Source organism: Brachyhypopomus gauderio, unplaced genomic scaffold, assembly GCF_052324685.1.
Source record: "Brachyhypopomus gauderio isolate BG-103 unplaced genomic scaffold, BGAUD_0.2 sc130, whole genome shotgun sequence".
Lineage (NCBI taxonomy): Eukaryota > Metazoa > Chordata > Actinopteri > Gymnotiformes > Hypopomidae > Brachyhypopomus > Brachyhypopomus gauderio.
This window is the reverse complement of record NW_027506951.1, coordinates 97418-112500: the sequence shown is the minus strand read 5'-3', so window position 1 is coordinate 112500 and position 15083 is coordinate 97418. Positions and strand designations below refer to the sequence as shown.

Sequence of the window (15083 nt, the reverse complement as noted above, 5' to 3'; positions counted from 1 at the left end):
GCTAAATGATATGCAAGTCATTTATGACACATAAGCAGCAGCAATCCACTCAAGTTGTGCCTTTTAATTATCCAAGGAGTTCAAGCAGGTATGTCAAAATGGGAATGGTGCTGTGTCCCTCCAAGAAAACGACTTGATACAAGTATGCTATGTACACTACCAGATTGTCATGTACTCTGAGTCTAAGCTGTGAGAATTCATAGCACAAAAATAAACCCATGCTGATATTGGAACATTTGTAACGTGCAGGGTGTTAAAAGGCTGGACGATAAAACGTAAGCGTTCATCTACTTATTCAGAATGGCAGGAGAAGAAAGAAGATCAAGTAGTGACATATCCTGCCAGGATGCCTTTTGCAAAGTGTTGTATCTGACTGTGTGCTGAGGCGAGGTTGAAGAGGAAGCTGCTTTTATCCGACTGGAAATGATGATTCTTGCCTCTTCCAATTCAACATAAATTCACCTTCTTTCGTGAAAAAGTCGGCAAAGACTTCTTCATAGAGGTAGCATGGCCGAGTGGTCTAAGGCGCTGGATTTAAGCTCAATTCTCTTCGGAGGCGTGGGTTCAAATCCCACCGCTATCAAGTGGAGTTTTACAAACACTCACGGTCAGTTATGCCCCTGCCAAATCACTTGTCTATGTGAAAAGAAGAAAACGAGTAGCGAAAAGAAAGAACAAGCAGCAAGTCATCCTTTCCAAGTCCCTTTAAATGCCATCTGCAGGGGATTTAACTTGCTGTTCCTATTTTTGTTGCTTAATATTTCATATCGCTAAATGATATGCAAGTCATTTATGACACATAATCAGCAGCAATCCACTCAAGATGGGCCTTTTAATTATCCAAGGAGTTCAAGCAGGTATGTCAAAATGGGAACGGTGCTGTGTCCCTCCAAGAAAACGACTTGATACAAGTATGCTATGTACACTACCAGATTGTCATGTACTCTGAGTCTAAGCTGTGAGAATTCATAGCACACCAATAAACCCATGCTGAAATTGGAACATTTGTAATGTGCAGGGTGTTAAAAGGCCGGACGATAAAACGTAAGCGTTCATCTACTTATTCAGAATGGCAGGAGAAGAAAGAAGATCAAGTAGTGACATATCCTGCCAGGATGCCTTTTGCAAAGTGTTGTATGTGACTGTGTGCTGAGGCGAGGTTGAAGAGGAAGCTGCTTTTATCAGACTGGAAATGATGATTCTTGCCTCTTCCAATTCAACATGAATTCACCTTCTTTCGTGAAAAAGTCGGCAAACACTTCTTCTTAGAGGTGGCGTTGCCGAGTGGTCTAAGGCGCTGGATTTAAGCTCCATTCTCTTCGGAGGCGTGGGTTCAAATCCCACTGCTACCAAGTGGAGTTTTACAAACACTCACGGTCAGTTGTGCCCCTGCCAAATCACTTGTCTATGTGAAAAGAAGAAAACGAGTAGCGAAAAGAAAGAAGAAGCAGCAACTCATCCATCATCAAGTCATCCTTTCCAAGTCCCTTTAAATGCCATCTGCAGGGGTTTTAACTTGCTGTTCATATTTTTGTTGCTTAATATTTCATATAGCTAAATGATATGCAAGTCATTTATGACACATAAGCAGCAGCAATCCACTCAAGATGGGCCTTTTAATTATCCAAGGAGTTCAAGCAGGTATGTCAAAATGGGAATGGTGCTGTGTCCCTCCAAGAAAACGACTTGATACAAGTATGCTATGTACACTACCAGATTGTCATGTACTCTGAGTCTAAGTTGTGAGAATTCATAGCACACCAATAAACCCATGCTGATATTGGAACATTTGTAACGTGCAGGGTGTTAAAAGGCCGGACGATAAAACTTAAGCGTTCATCTACTTATTCAGAATGGCAGGAGAAAAAAGAAGATCAAGTAGTGACATATCCTGCCAGGATGCCTTTTGCAAAGTGTTGTATGTGACTGTGTGCTGAGGCGAGGTTGAAGAGGAAGCTGCTTTTATCCGACTGGAAATGATGATTCTTGCCTCTTCCAATTCAAAATAAATTCACCTTCTTTCGTGAAAAAGTCGGCAAAGACTTCTTCATAGAGGTAGCGTGGCCGAGTGGTCTAAGGCGCTGGATTTAAGCTCCAATCTCTTCGGAGGCGTGGGTTCAAATCCCACCGCTACCAAGTGGAGTTTTACAAACACTCACGGTCAGTTGTGCCCCTGCCAAATCACTTGTCTATGTGAAAAGAAGAAAACGAGTAGCAAAAAGAAAGAACAAGCAGCAAGTCATCCTTTCCAAGTCCCTTTAAATGCCATCTGCAGGGGATTTAACTTGCTGTTCCTATTTTTGTTGCTTAATATTTCATATCGCTAAATGATATGCAAGTCATTTATGACACATAAGCAGCAGCAATCCACTCAAGATGGGCCTTTTAATTATCCAAGGAGTTCAAGCAGGTATGTCAAAATGGGAACGGTGCTGTGTCCCTCCAAGAAAACGACTTGATACAAGTATGCTATGTACACTACCAGATTGTCATGTACTCTGAGTCTAAGCTGTGAGAATTCATAGCACACCAATAAACCCATGCTGAAATTGGAACATTTGTAATGTGCAGGGTGTTAAAAGGCCGGACGATAAAACGTAAGCGTTCATCTACTTATTCAGAATGGCAGGAGAAGAAAGAAGATCAAGTAGTGACATATCCTGCCAGGATGCCTTTTGCAAAGTGTTGTATGTGACTGTGTGCTGAGGCGAGGTTGAAGAGGAAGCTGCTTTTATCAGACTGGAAATGATGATTCTTGCCTCTTCCAATTCAACATGAATTCACCTTCTTTCGTGAAAAAGTCGGCAAACACTTCTTCTTAGAGGTGGCGTTGCCGAGTGGTCTAAGGCGCTGGATTTAAGCTCCATTCTCTTCGGAGGCGTGGGTTCAAATCCCACTGCTACCAAGTGGAGTTTTACAAACACTCACGGTCAGTTGTGCCCCTGCCAAATCACTTGTCTATGTGAAAAGAAGAAAACGAGTAGCGAAAAGAAAGAAGAAGCAGCAACTCATCCATCATCAAGTCATCCTTTCCAAGTCCCTTTAAATGCCATCTGCAGGGGTTTTAACTTGCTGTTCATATTTTTGTTGCTTAATATTTCATATAGCTAAATGATATGCAAGTCATTTATGACACATAAGCAGCAGCAATCCACTCAAGATGGGCCTTTTAATTATCCAAGGAGTTCAAGCAGGTATGTCAAAATGGGAATGGTGCTGTGTCCCTCCAAGAAAACGACTTGATACAAGTATGCTATGTACACTACCAGATTGTCATGTACTCTGAGTCTAAGTTGTGAGAATTCATAGCACACCAATAAACCCATGCTGATATTGGAACATTTGTAACGTGCAGGGTGTTAAAAGGCCGGACGATAAAACTTAAGCGTTCATCTACTTATTCAGAATGGCAGGAGAAAAAAGAAGATCAAGTAGTGACATATCCTGCCAGGATGCCTTTTGCAAAGTGTTGTATGTGACTGTGTGCTGAGGCGAGGTTGAAGAGGAAGCTGCTTTTATCCGACTGGAAATGATGATTCTTGCCTCTTCCAATTCAAAATAAATTCACCTTCTTTCGTGAAAAAGTCGGCAAAGACTTCTTTATAGAGGTAGCGTGGCCGAGTGGTCTAAGGCGCTGGATTTAAGCTCCAATCTCTTCGGAGGCGTGGGTTCAAATCCCACCGCTACCAAGTGGAGTTTTACAAACACTCACGGTCAGTTGTGCCCCTGCCAAATCACTTGTCTATGTGAAAAGAAGAAAACGAGTAGCGAAAAGAAAGAACAAGCAGCAAGTCATCCTTTCCAAGTCCCTTTAAATGACATCTGCAGGTGATTTAACTTGCTGTTCCTATTTTTGTTGCTTAATATTTCATATCGCTAAATGATATGCAAGTCATTTATGACACATAAGCAGCAGCAATCCACTCAAGATGGGCCTTTTAATTATCCAAGGAGTTCAAGCAGGTATGTCAAAATGGGAACGGTGCTGTGTCCCTCCAAGAAAACGACTTGATACAAGTATGCTATGTACACTACCAGATTGTCATGTACTCTGAGTCTAAGCTGTGAGAATTCATAGCACACCAATAAACCCATGCTGAAATTGGAACATTTGTAATGTGCAGGGTGTTAAAAGGCCGGACGATAAAACTTAAGCGTTCATCTACTTATTCAGAATGGCAGGAGAAAAAAGAAGATCAAGTAGTGACATATCCTGCCAGGATGCCTTTTGCAAAGTGTTGTATGTGACTGTGTGCTGAGGCGAGGTTGAAGAGGAAGCTGCTTTTATCAGACTGGAAATGATGATTCTTGCCTCTTCCAATTCAACATGAATTCACCTTCTTTCGTGAAAAAGTCGGCAAACACTTCTTCTTAGAGGTGGCGTTGCCGAGTGGTCTAAGGCGCTGGATTTAAGCTCCATTCTCTTCGGAGGCGTGAGTTCAAATCCCACTGCTACCAAGTGGAGTTTTACAAACACTCACGGTCAGTTGTGCCCCTGCCAAATCACTTGTCTATGTGAAAAGAAGAAAACGAGTAGCGAAAAGAAAGAAGAAGCAGCAACTCATCCATCATCAAGTCATCCTTTCCAAGTCCCTTTAAATGCCATCTGCAGGGGTTTTAACTTGCTGTTCATATTTTTGTTGCTTAATATTTCATATAGCTAAATGATATGCAAGTCATTTATGACACATAAGCAGCAGCAATCCACTCAAGTTGTGCCTTTTAATTATCCAAGGAGTTCAAGCAGGTATGTCAAAATGGGAATGGTGCTGTGTCCCTCCAAGAAAACGACTTGATACAAGTATGCTATGTACACTACCAGATTGTCATGTACTCTGAGTCTAAGCTGTGAGAATTCATAGCACAAAAATAAACCCATGCTGATATTGGAACATTTGTAACGTGCAGGGTGTTAAAAGGCTGGACGATAAAACGTAAGCGTTCATCTACTTATTCAGAATGGCAGGAGAAGAAAGAAGATCAAGTAGTGACATATCCTGCCAGGATGCCTTTTGCAAAGTGTTGTATCTGACTGTGTGCTGAGGCGAGGTTGAAGAGGAAGCTGCTTTTATCCGACTGGAAATGATGATTCTTGCCTCTTCCAATTCAACATAAATTCACCTTCTTTCGTGAAAAAGTCGGCAAAGACTTCTTCATAGAGGTAGCATGGCCGAGTGGTCTAAGGCGCTGGATTTAAGCTCAATTCTCTTCGGAGGCGTGGGTTCAAATCCCACCGCTATCAAGTGGAGTTTTACAAACACTCACGGTCAGTTATGCCCCTGCCAAATCACTTGTCTATGTGAAAAGAAGAAAACGAGTAGCGAAAAGAAAGAACAAGCAGCAAGTCATCCTTTCCAAGTCCCTTTAAATGCCATCTGCAGGGGATTTAACTTGCTGTTCCTATTTTTGTTGCTTAATATTTCATATCGCTAAATGATATGCAAGTCATTTATGACACATAATCAGCAGCAATCCACTCAAGATGGGCCTTTTAATTATCCAAGGAGTTCAAGCAGGTATGTCAAAATGGGAACGGTGCTGTGTCCCTCCAAGAAAACGACTTGATACAAGTATGCTATGTACACTACCAGATTGTCATGTACTCTGAGTCTAAGCTGTGAGAATTCATAGCACACCAATAAACCCATGCTGAAATTGGAACATTTGTAATGTGCAGGGTGTTAAAAGGCCGGACGATAAAACGTAAGCGTTCATCTACTTATTCAGAATGGCAGGAGAAGAAAGAAGATCAAGTAGTGACATATCCTGCCAGGATGCCTTTTGCAAAGTGTTGTATGTGACTGTGTGCTGAGGCGAGGTTGAAGAGGAAGCTGCTTTTATCAGACTGGAAATGATGATTCTTGCCTCTTCCAATTCAACATGAATTCACCTTCTTTCGTGAAAAAGTCGGCAAACACTTCTTCTTAGAGGTGGCGTTGCCGAGTGGTCTAAGGCGCTGGATTTAAGCTCCATTCTCTTCGGAGGCGTGGGTTCAAATCCCACTGCTACCAAGTGGAGTTTTACAAACACTCACGGTCAGTTGTGCCCCTGCCAAATCACTTGTCTATGTGAAAAGAAGAAAACGAGTAGCGAAAAGAAAGAAGAAGCAGCAACTCATCCATCATCAAGTCATCCTTTCCAAGTCCCTTTAAATGCCATCTGCAGGGGTTTTAACTTGCTGTTCATATTTTTGTTGCTTAATATTTCATATAGCTAAATGATATGCAAGTCATTTATGACACATAAGCAGCAGCAATCCACTCAAGATGGGCCTTTTAATTATCCAAGGAGTTCAAGCAGGTATGTCAAAATGGGAATGGTGCTGTGTCCCTCCAAGAAAACGACTTGATACAAGTATGCTATGTACACTACCAGATTGTCATGTACTCTGAGTCTAAGTTGTGAGAATTCATAGCACACCAATAAACCCATGCTGATATTGGAACATTTGTAACGTGCAGGGTGTTAAAAGGCCGGACGATAAAACTTAAGCGTTCATCTACTTATTCAGAATGGCAGGAGAAAAAAGAAGATCAAGTAGTGACATATCCTGCCAGGATGCCTTTTGCAAAGTGTTGTATGTGACTGTGTGCTGAGGCGAGGTTGAAGAGGAAGCTGCTTTTATCCGACTGGAAATGATGATTCTTGCCTCTTCCAATTCAAAATAAATTCACCTTCTTTCGTGAAAAAGTCGGCAAAGACTTCTTCATAGAGGTAGCGTGGCCGAGTGGTCTAAGGCGCTGGATTTAAGCTCCAATCTCTTCGGAGGCGTGGGTTCAAATCCCACCGCTACCAAGTGGAGTTTTACAAACACTCACGGTCAGTTGTGCCCCTGCCAAATCACTTGTCTATGTGAAAAGAAGAAAACGAGTAGCAAAAAGAAAGAACAAGCAGCAAGTCATCCTTTCCAAGTCCCTTTAAATGCCATCTGCAGGGGATTTAACTTGCTGTTCCTATTTTTGTTGCTTAATATTTCATATCGCTAAATGATATGCAAGTCATTTATGACACATAAGCAGCAGCAATCCACTCAAGATGGGCCTTTTAATTATCCAAGGAGTTCAAGCAGGTATGTCAAAATGGGAACGGTGCTGTGTCCCTCCAAGAAAACGACTTGATACAAGTATGCTATGTACACTACCAGATTGTCATGTACTCTGAGTCTAAGCTGTGAGAATTCATAGCACACCAATAAACCCATGCTGAAATTGGAACATTTGTAATGTGCAGGGTGTTAAAAGGCCGGACGATAAAACGTAAGCGTTCATCTACTTATTCAGAATGGCAGGAGAAGAAAGAAGATCAAGTAGTGACATATCCTGCCAGGATGCCTTTTGCAAAGTGTTGTATGTGACTGTGTGCTGAGGCGAGGTTGAAGAGGAAGCTGCTTTTATCAGACTGGAAATGATGATTCTTGCCTCTTCCAATTCAACATGAATTCACCTTCTTTCGTGAAAAAGTCGGCAAACACTTCTTCTTAGAGGTGGCGTTGCCGAGTGGTCTAAGGCGCTGGATTTAAGCTCCATTCTCTTCGGAGGCGTGGGTTCAAATCCCACTGCTACCAAGTGGAGTTTTACAAACACTCACGGTCAGTTGTGCCCCTGCCAAATCACTTGTCTATGTGAAAAGAAGAAAACGAGTAGCGAAAAGAAAGAAGAAGCAGCAACTCATCCATCATCAAGTCATCCTTTCCAAGTCCCTTTAAATGCCATCTGCAGGGGTTTTAACTTGCTGTTCATATTTTTGTTGCTTAATATTTCATATAGCTAAATGATATGCAAGTCATTTATGACACATAAGCAGCAGCAATCCACTCAAGATGGGCCTTTTAATTATCCAAGGAGTTCAAGCAGGTATGTCAAAATGGGAATGGTGCTGTGTCCCTCCAAGAAAACGACTTGATACAAGTATGCTATGTACACTACCAGATTGTCATGTACTCTGAGTCTAAGTTGTGAGAATTCATAGCACACCAATAAACCCATGCTGATATTGGAACATTTGTAACGTGCAGGGTGTTAAAAGGCCGGACGATAAAACTTAAGCGTTCATCTACTTATTCAGAATGGCAGGAGAAAAAAGAAGATCAAGTAGTGACATATCCTGCCAGGATGCCTTTTGCAAAGTGTTGTATGTGACTGTGTGCTGAGGCGAGGTTGAAGAGGAAGCTGCTTTTATCCGACTGGAAATGATGATTCTTGCCTCTTCCAATTCAAAATAAATTCACCTTCTTTCGTGAAAAAGTCGGCAAAGACTTCTTTATAGAGGTAGCGTGGCCGAGTGGTCTAAGGCGCTGGATTTAAGCTCCAATCTCTTCGGAGGCGTGGGTTCAAATCCCACCGCTACCAAGTGGAGTTTTACAAACACTCACGGTCAGTTGTGCCCCTGCCAAATCACTTGTCTATGTGAAAAGAAGAAAACGAGTAGCGAAAAGAAAGAAGAAGCAGCAACTCATCCATCATCAAGTCATCCTTTCCAAGTCCCTTTAAATGCCATCTGCAGGGGTTTTAACTTGCTGTTCATATTTTTGTTGCTTAATATTTCATATAGCTAAATGATATGCAAGTCATTAATGACACATAAGCAGCAGCAATCCACTCAAGATGGGCCTTTTAATTATCCAAGGAGTTCAAGCAGGTATGTCAAAATGGGAACGGTGCTGTGTCCCTCCAAGAAAACGACTTGATACAAGTATGCTATGTACACTACCAGATTGTCATGTACTCTGAGTCTAAGCTGTGAGAATTCATAGCACACCAATAAACCCATGCTGATATTGGAACATTTGTAACGTGCAGGGTGTTAAAAGGCTGGACGATAAAACGTAAGCGTTCATCTACTTATTCAGAATGGCAGGAGAAGAAAGAAGATCAAGTAGTGACATATCCTGCCAGGATGCCTTTTGCAAAGTGTTGTATCTGACTGTGTGCTGAGGCGAGGTTGAAGAGGAAGCTGCTTTTATCCGACTGGAAATGATGATTCTTGCCTCTTCCAATTCAACGTAAATTCACCTTCTTTCGTGAAAAAGTCGGCAAAGACTTCTTCATAGAGGTAGCATGGCCGAGTGGTCTAAGGCGCTGGATTTAAGCTCAATTCTCTTCGGAGGCGTGGGTTCAAATCCCACCGCTATCAAGTGGAGTTTTACAAACACTCACGGTCAGTTATGCCCCTGCCAAATCACTTGTCTATGTGAAAAGAAGAAAACGAGTAGCGAAAAGAAAGAACAAGCAGCAAGTCATCCTTTCCAAGTCCCTTTAAATGCCATCTGCAGGGGATTTAACTTGCTGTTCCTATTTTTGTTGCTTAATATTTCATATCGCTAAATGATATGCAAGTCATTTATGACACATAAGCAGCAGCAATCCACTCAAGATGGGCCTTTTAATTATCCAAGGAGTTCAAGCAGGTATGTCAAAATGGGAACGGTGCTGTGTCCCTCCAAGAAAACGACTTGATACAAGTATGCTATGTACACTACCAGATTGTCATGTACTCTGAGTCTAAGCTGTGAGAATTCATAGCACACCAATAAACCCATGCTGAAATTGGAACATTTGTAATGTGCAGGGTGTTAAAAGGCCGGACGATAAAACGTAAGCGTTCATCTACTTATTCAGAATGGCAGGAGAAGAAAGAAGATCAAGTAGTGACATATCCTGCCAGGATGCCTTTTGCAAAGTGTTGTATGTGACTGTGTGCTGAGGCGAGGTTGAAGAGGAAGCTGCTTTTATCAGACTGGAAATGATGATTCTTGCCTCTTCCAATTCAACATGAATTCACCTTCTTTCGTGAAAAAGTCGGCAAACACTTCTTCTTAGAGGTGGCGTTGCCGAGTGGTCTAAGGCGCTGGATTTAAGCTCCATTCTCTTCGGAGGCGTGAGTTCAAATCCCACTGCTACCAAGTGGAGTTTTACAAACACTCACGGTCAGTTGTGCCCCTGCCAAATCACTTGTCTATGTGAAAAGAAGAAAACGAGTAGCGAAAAGAAAGAAGAAGCAGCAACTCATCCATCATCAAGTCATCCTTTCCAAGTCCCTTTAAATGCCATCTGCAGGGGATTTAACTTGCTGTTCCTATTTTTGTTGCTTAATATTTCATATCGCTAAATGATATGCAAGTCATTTATGACACATAAGCAGCAGCAATCCACTCAAGATGGGCCTTTTAATTATCCAAGGAGTTCAAGCAGGTATGTCAAAATGGGAACGGTGCTGTGTCCCTCCAAGAAAACGACTTGATACAAGTATGCTATGTACACTACCAGATTGTCATGTACTCTGAGTCTAAGCTGTGAGAATTCATAGCACACCAATAAACCCATGCTGAAATTGGAACATTTGTAATGTGCAGGGTGTTAAAAGGCCGGACGATAAAACGTAAGCGTTCATCTACTTATTCAGAATGGCAGGAGAAGAAAGAAGATCAAGTAGTGACATATCCTGCCAGGATGCCTTTTGCAAAGTGTTGTATGTGACTGTGTGCTGAGGCGAGGTTGAAGAGGAAGCTGCTTTTATCAGACTGGAAATGATGATTCTTGCCTCTTCCAATTCAACATGAATTCACCTTCTTTCGTGAAAAAGTCGGCAAACACTTCTTCTTAGAGGTGGCGTTGCCGAGTGGTCTAAGGCGCTGGATTTAAGCTCCATTCTCTTCGGAGGCGTGGGTTCAAATCCCACTGCTACCAAGTGGAGTTTTACAAACACTCACGGTCAGTTGTGCCCCTGCCAAATCACTTGTCTATGTGAAAAGAAGAAAACGAGTAGCGAAAAGAAAGAAGAAGCAGCAACTCATCCATCATCAAGTCATCCTTTCCAAGTCCCTTTAAATGCCATCTGCAGGGGTTTTAACTTGCTGTTCATATTTTTGTTGCTTAATATTTCATATAGCTAAATGATATGCAAGTCATTTATGACACATAAGCAGCAGCAATCCACTCAAGATGGGCCTTTTAATTATCCAAGGAGTTCAAGCAGGTATGTCAAAATGGGAATGGTGCTGTGTCCCTCCAAGAAAACGACTTGATACAAGTATGCTATGTACACTACCAGATTGTCATGTACTCTGAGTCTAAGTTGTGAGAATTCATAGCACACCAATAAACCCATGCTGATATTGGAACATTTGTAACGTGCAGGGTGTTAAAAGGCCGGACGATAAAACTTAAGCGTTCATCTACTTATTCAGAATGGCAGGAGAAAAAAGAAGATCAAGTAGTGACATATCCTGCCAGGATGCCTTTTGCAAAGTGTTGTATGTGACTGTGTGCTGAGGCGAGGTTGAAGAGGAAGCTGCTTTTATCCGACTGGAAATGATGATTCTTGCCTCTTCCAATTCAAAATAAATTCACCTTCTTTCGTGAAAAAGTCGGCAAAGACTTCTTTATAGAGGTAGCGTGGCCGAGTGGTCTAAGGCGCTGGATTTAAGCTCCAATCTCTTCGGAGGCGTGGGTTCAAATCCCACCGCTACCAAGTGGAGTTTTACAAACACTCACGGTCAGTTGTGCTCCTGCCAAATCACTTGTCTATGTGAAAAGAAGAAAACGAGTAGCGAAAAGAAAGAAGAAGCAGCAACTCATCCATCATCAAGTCATCCTTTCCAAGTCCCTTTAAATGCCATCTGCAGGGGTTTTAACTTGCTGTTCATATTTTTGTTGCTTAATATTTCATATAGCTAAATGATATGCAAGTCATTAATGACACATAAGCAGCAGCAATCCACTCAAGATGGGCCTTTTAATTATCCAAGGAGTTCAAGCAGGTATGTCAAAATGGGAACGGTGCTGTGTCCCTCCAAGAAAACGACTTGATACAAGTATGCTATGTACACTACCAGATTGTCATGTACTCTGAGTCTAAGCTGTGAGAATTCATAGCACACCAATAAACCCATGCTGATATTGGAACATTTGTAACGTGCAGGGTGTTAAAAGGCTGGACGATAAAACGTAAGCGTTCATCTACTTATTCAGAATGGCAGGAGAAGAAAGAAGATCAAGTAGTGACATATCCTGCCAGGATGCCTTTTGCAAAGTGTTGTATCTGACTGTGTGCTGAGGCGAGGTTGAAGAGGAAGCTGCTTTTATCCGACTGGAAATGATGATTCTTGCCTCTTCCAATTCAACATAAATTCACCTTCTTTCGTGAAAAAGTCGGCAAAGACTTCTTCATAGAGGTAGCATGGCCGAGTGGTCTAAGGCGCTGGATTTAAGCTCAATTCTCTTCGGAGGCGTGGGTTCAAATCCCACCGCTATCAAGTGGAGTTTTACAAACACTCACGGTCAGTTATGCCCCTGCCAAATCACTTGTCTATGTGAAAAGAAGAAAACGAGTAGCGAAAAGAAAGAACAAGCAGCAAGTCATCCTTTCCAAGTCCCTTTAAATGCCATCTGCAGGGGATTTAACTTGCTGTTCCTATTTTTGTTGCTTAATATTTCATATCGCTAAATGATATGCAAGTCATTTATGACACATAAGCAGCAGCAATCCACTCAAGATGGGCCTTTTAATTATCCAAGGAGTTCAAGCAGGTATGTCAAAATGGGAACGGTGCTGTGTCCCTCCAAGAAAACGACTTGATACAAGTATGCTATGTACACTACCAGATTGTCATGTACTCTGAGTCTAAGCTGTGAGAATTCATAGCACACCAATAAACCCATGCTGAAATTGGAACATTTGTAATGTGCAGGGTGTTAAAAGGCCGGACGATAAAACGTAAGCGTTCATCTACTTATTCAGAATGGCAGGAGAAGAAAGAAGATCAAGTAGTGACATATCCTGCCAGGATGCCTTTTGCAAAGTGTTGTATGTGACTGTGTGCTGAGGCGAGGTTGAAGAGGAAGCTGCTTTTATCAGACTGGAAATGATGATTCTTGCCTCTTCCAATTCAACATGAATTCACCTTCTTTCGTGAAAAAGTCGGCAAACACTTCTTCTTAGAGGTGGCGTTGCCGAGTGGTCTAAGGCGCTGGATTTAAGCTCCATTCTCTTCGGAGGCATGGGTTCAAATCCCACTGCTACCAAGTGGAGTTTTACAAACACTCCCGGTCAGTTGTGCCCCTGCCAAATCACTTGTCTATGTGAAAAGAAGAAAACGAGTAGCGAAAAGAAAGAAGAAGCAGCAACTCATCCATCATCAAGTCATCCTTTCCAAGTCCCTTTAAATGCCATCTGCAGGGGTTTTAACTTGCTGTTCATATTTTTGTTGCTTAATATTTCATATAGCTAAATGATATGCAAGTCATTTATGACACATAAGCAGCAGCAATCCACTCAAGATGGGCCTTTTAATTATCCAAGGAGTTCAAGCAGGTATGTCAAAATGGGAACGGTGCTGTGTCCCTCCAAGAAAACGACTTGATACAAGTATGCTATGTACACTACCAGATTGTCATGTACTCTGAGTCTAAGCTGTGAGAATTCATAGCACACCAATAAACCCATGCTGATATTGGAACATTTGTAACGTGCAGGGTGTTAAAAGGCTGGACGATAAAACGTAAGCGTTCATCTACTTATTCAGAATGGCAGGAGAAGAAAGAAGATCAAGTAGTGACATATCCTGCCAGGATGCCTTTTGCAAAGTGTTGTATGTGACTGTGTGCTGAGGCGAGGTTGAAGAGGAAGCTGCTTTTATCAGACTGGAAATGATGATTCTTGCCTCTTCCAATTCAACATGAATTCACCTTCTTTCGTGAAAAAGTCGGCAAACACTTCTTCTTAGAGGTGGTGTTGCCGAGTGGTCTAAGGCGCTGGATTTAAGCTCCATTCTCTTCGGAGGCGTGGGTTCAAATCCCACTGCTACCAAGTGGAGTTTTACAAACACTCCCGGTCAGTTGTGCCCCTGCCAAATCACTTGTCTATGTGAAAAGAAGAAAACGAGTAGCGAAAAGAAAGAAGAAGCAGCAACTCATCCATCATCAAGTCATCCTTTCCAAGTCCCTTTAAATGCCATCTGCAGGGGTTTTAACTTGCTGTTCATATTTTTGTTGCTTAATATTTCATATAGCTAAATGATATGCAAGTCATTTATGACACATAAGCAGCAGCAATCCACTCAAGATGGGCCTTTTAATTATCCAAGGAGTTCAAGCAGGTATGTCAAAATGGGAACGGTGCTGTGTCCCTCCAAGAAAACGACTTGATACAAGTATGCTATGTACACTACCAGATTGTCATGTACTCTGAGTCTAAGCTGTGAGAATTCATAGCACACCAATAAACCCATGCTGATATTGGAACATTTGTAACGTGCAGGGTGTTAAAAGGCTGGACGATAAAACGTAAGCGTTCATCTACTTATTCAGAATGGCAGGAGAAGAAAGAAGATCAAGTAGTGACATATCCTGCCAGGATGCCTTTTGCAAAGTGTTGTATGTGACTGTGTGCTGAGGCAAGGTTGAAGAGGAAGCTGCTTTTATCAGACTGGAAATGATGATTCTTGCCTCTTCCAATTCAACATAAATTCACCTTCTTTCGTGAAAAAGTCGGCAAAGGCTTCTTCATAGAGGTAGCGTGGCCGAGTGGTCTAAGGCGCTGGATTTAAGCTCCATTCTCTTCGGAGGCGTGGGTTCAAATCCCACCGCTACCAAGTGGAGTTTTACAAACACTCACGGTCAGTTGTGCCCCTGCCAAATCACTTGTCTATGTGAAAAGAAGAAAACGAGTAGCGAAAAGAAAGAAGAAGCAGCAACTCATCCATCATCGTCATCCTTTCCAAGTCCCTTTAAATGCCATCTGCAGGGGTTTTAACTTGCTGTTCATATTTTTGTTGCTTAATATTTCATATAGCTAAATGATATGCAAGTCATTAATGACACATAAGCAGCAGCAATCCATTCAAGATGGCCCTTTTAATTATCCAAGGAGTTCAAGCTGGTATGTCAAAATGGGAACGGTGCTGTGTCCCTCCACGAAAACGACTTGATACAGATATGCTATGTACACTACCAGATTGTCATGTACTCTGAGTCTAAGCTGTGAGAATTCCTAGCACACCAATAAACCCATGCTGAAATTGGAACAATTGTAATGTGCAGGGTGTTAAAAGGCCGGACGATAAAACGTAAGCGTTCATCTACTTA

General features: G+C 42.0%; 16 non-coding genes across 16 annotated transcripts; all 16 read left to right on the top strand.

The window, feature by feature from the left end:
* Positions 1 to 501: 501 nt before the first annotated feature.
* On the top strand, positions 502 to 583 carry trnal-uaa (transfer RNA leucine (anticodon UAA)). Its single transcript is given in 2 exon segments — positions 502 to 539; positions 549 to 583. It is a non-coding gene; the product is annotated as a tRNA-Leu (tRNA).
* A 687-nt stretch (positions 584 to 1270) lies between these two features.
* Positions 1271 to 1352, top strand: trnal-uaa (transfer RNA leucine (anticodon UAA)). Its single transcript has one exon. It is a non-coding gene; the product is annotated as a tRNA-Leu (tRNA).
* A 702-nt stretch (positions 1353 to 2054) lies between these two features.
* Positions 2055 to 2136, top strand: trnal-uaa (transfer RNA leucine (anticodon UAA)). Its single transcript has one exon. It is a non-coding gene; the product is annotated as a tRNA-Leu (tRNA).
* A 687-nt stretch (positions 2137 to 2823) lies between these two features.
* On the top strand, positions 2824 to 2905 carry trnal-uaa (transfer RNA leucine (anticodon UAA)). The gene has a single exon. It is a non-coding gene; the product is annotated as a tRNA-Leu (tRNA).
* Positions 2906 to 3607: 702 nt separating this feature from the next.
* Positions 3608 to 3689, top strand: trnal-uaa (transfer RNA leucine (anticodon UAA)). The gene has a single exon. It is a non-coding gene; the product is annotated as a tRNA-Leu (tRNA).
* Positions 3690 to 5160: 1471 nt separating this feature from the next.
* trnal-uaa (transfer RNA leucine (anticodon UAA)) lies at positions 5161 to 5242 on the top strand. The gene is given in 2 exon segments: positions 5161 to 5198; positions 5208 to 5242. It is a non-coding gene; the product is annotated as a tRNA-Leu (tRNA).
* A 687-nt stretch (positions 5243 to 5929) lies between these two features.
* trnal-uaa (transfer RNA leucine (anticodon UAA)) lies at positions 5930 to 6011 on the top strand. The gene has a single exon. It is a non-coding gene; the product is annotated as a tRNA-Leu (tRNA).
* Positions 6012 to 6713: 702 nt separating this feature from the next.
* Positions 6714 to 6795, top strand: trnal-uaa (transfer RNA leucine (anticodon UAA)). Its single transcript has one exon. It is a non-coding gene; the product is annotated as a tRNA-Leu (tRNA).
* Positions 6796 to 7482: 687 nt separating this feature from the next.
* On the top strand, positions 7483 to 7564 carry trnal-uaa (transfer RNA leucine (anticodon UAA)). The gene has a single exon. It is a non-coding gene; the product is annotated as a tRNA-Leu (tRNA).
* Positions 7565 to 8266: 702 nt separating this feature from the next.
* trnal-uaa (transfer RNA leucine (anticodon UAA)) lies at positions 8267 to 8348 on the top strand. The gene has a single exon. It is a non-coding gene; the product is annotated as a tRNA-Leu (tRNA).
* A 702-nt stretch (positions 8349 to 9050) lies between these two features.
* On the top strand, positions 9051 to 9132 carry trnal-uaa (transfer RNA leucine (anticodon UAA)). The gene is given in 2 exon segments: positions 9051 to 9088; positions 9098 to 9132. It is a non-coding gene; the product is annotated as a tRNA-Leu (tRNA).
* Positions 9133 to 10603: 1471 nt separating this feature from the next.
* Positions 10604 to 10685, top strand: trnal-uaa (transfer RNA leucine (anticodon UAA)). The gene has a single exon. It is a non-coding gene; the product is annotated as a tRNA-Leu (tRNA).
* Positions 10686 to 11387: 702 nt separating this feature from the next.
* trnal-uaa (transfer RNA leucine (anticodon UAA)) lies at positions 11388 to 11469 on the top strand. Its single transcript has one exon. It is a non-coding gene; the product is annotated as a tRNA-Leu (tRNA).
* Positions 11470 to 12171: 702 nt separating this feature from the next.
* On the top strand, positions 12172 to 12253 carry trnal-uaa (transfer RNA leucine (anticodon UAA)). Its single transcript is given in 2 exon segments — positions 12172 to 12209; positions 12219 to 12253. It is a non-coding gene; the product is annotated as a tRNA-Leu (tRNA).
* Positions 12254 to 13724: 1471 nt separating this feature from the next.
* Positions 13725 to 13806, top strand: trnal-uaa (transfer RNA leucine (anticodon UAA)). The gene has a single exon. It is a non-coding gene; the product is annotated as a tRNA-Leu (tRNA).
* A 702-nt stretch (positions 13807 to 14508) lies between these two features.
* trnal-uaa (transfer RNA leucine (anticodon UAA)) lies at positions 14509 to 14590 on the top strand. Its single transcript has one exon. It is a non-coding gene; the product is annotated as a tRNA-Leu (tRNA).
* Positions 14591 to 15083: the final 493 nt, after the last annotated feature.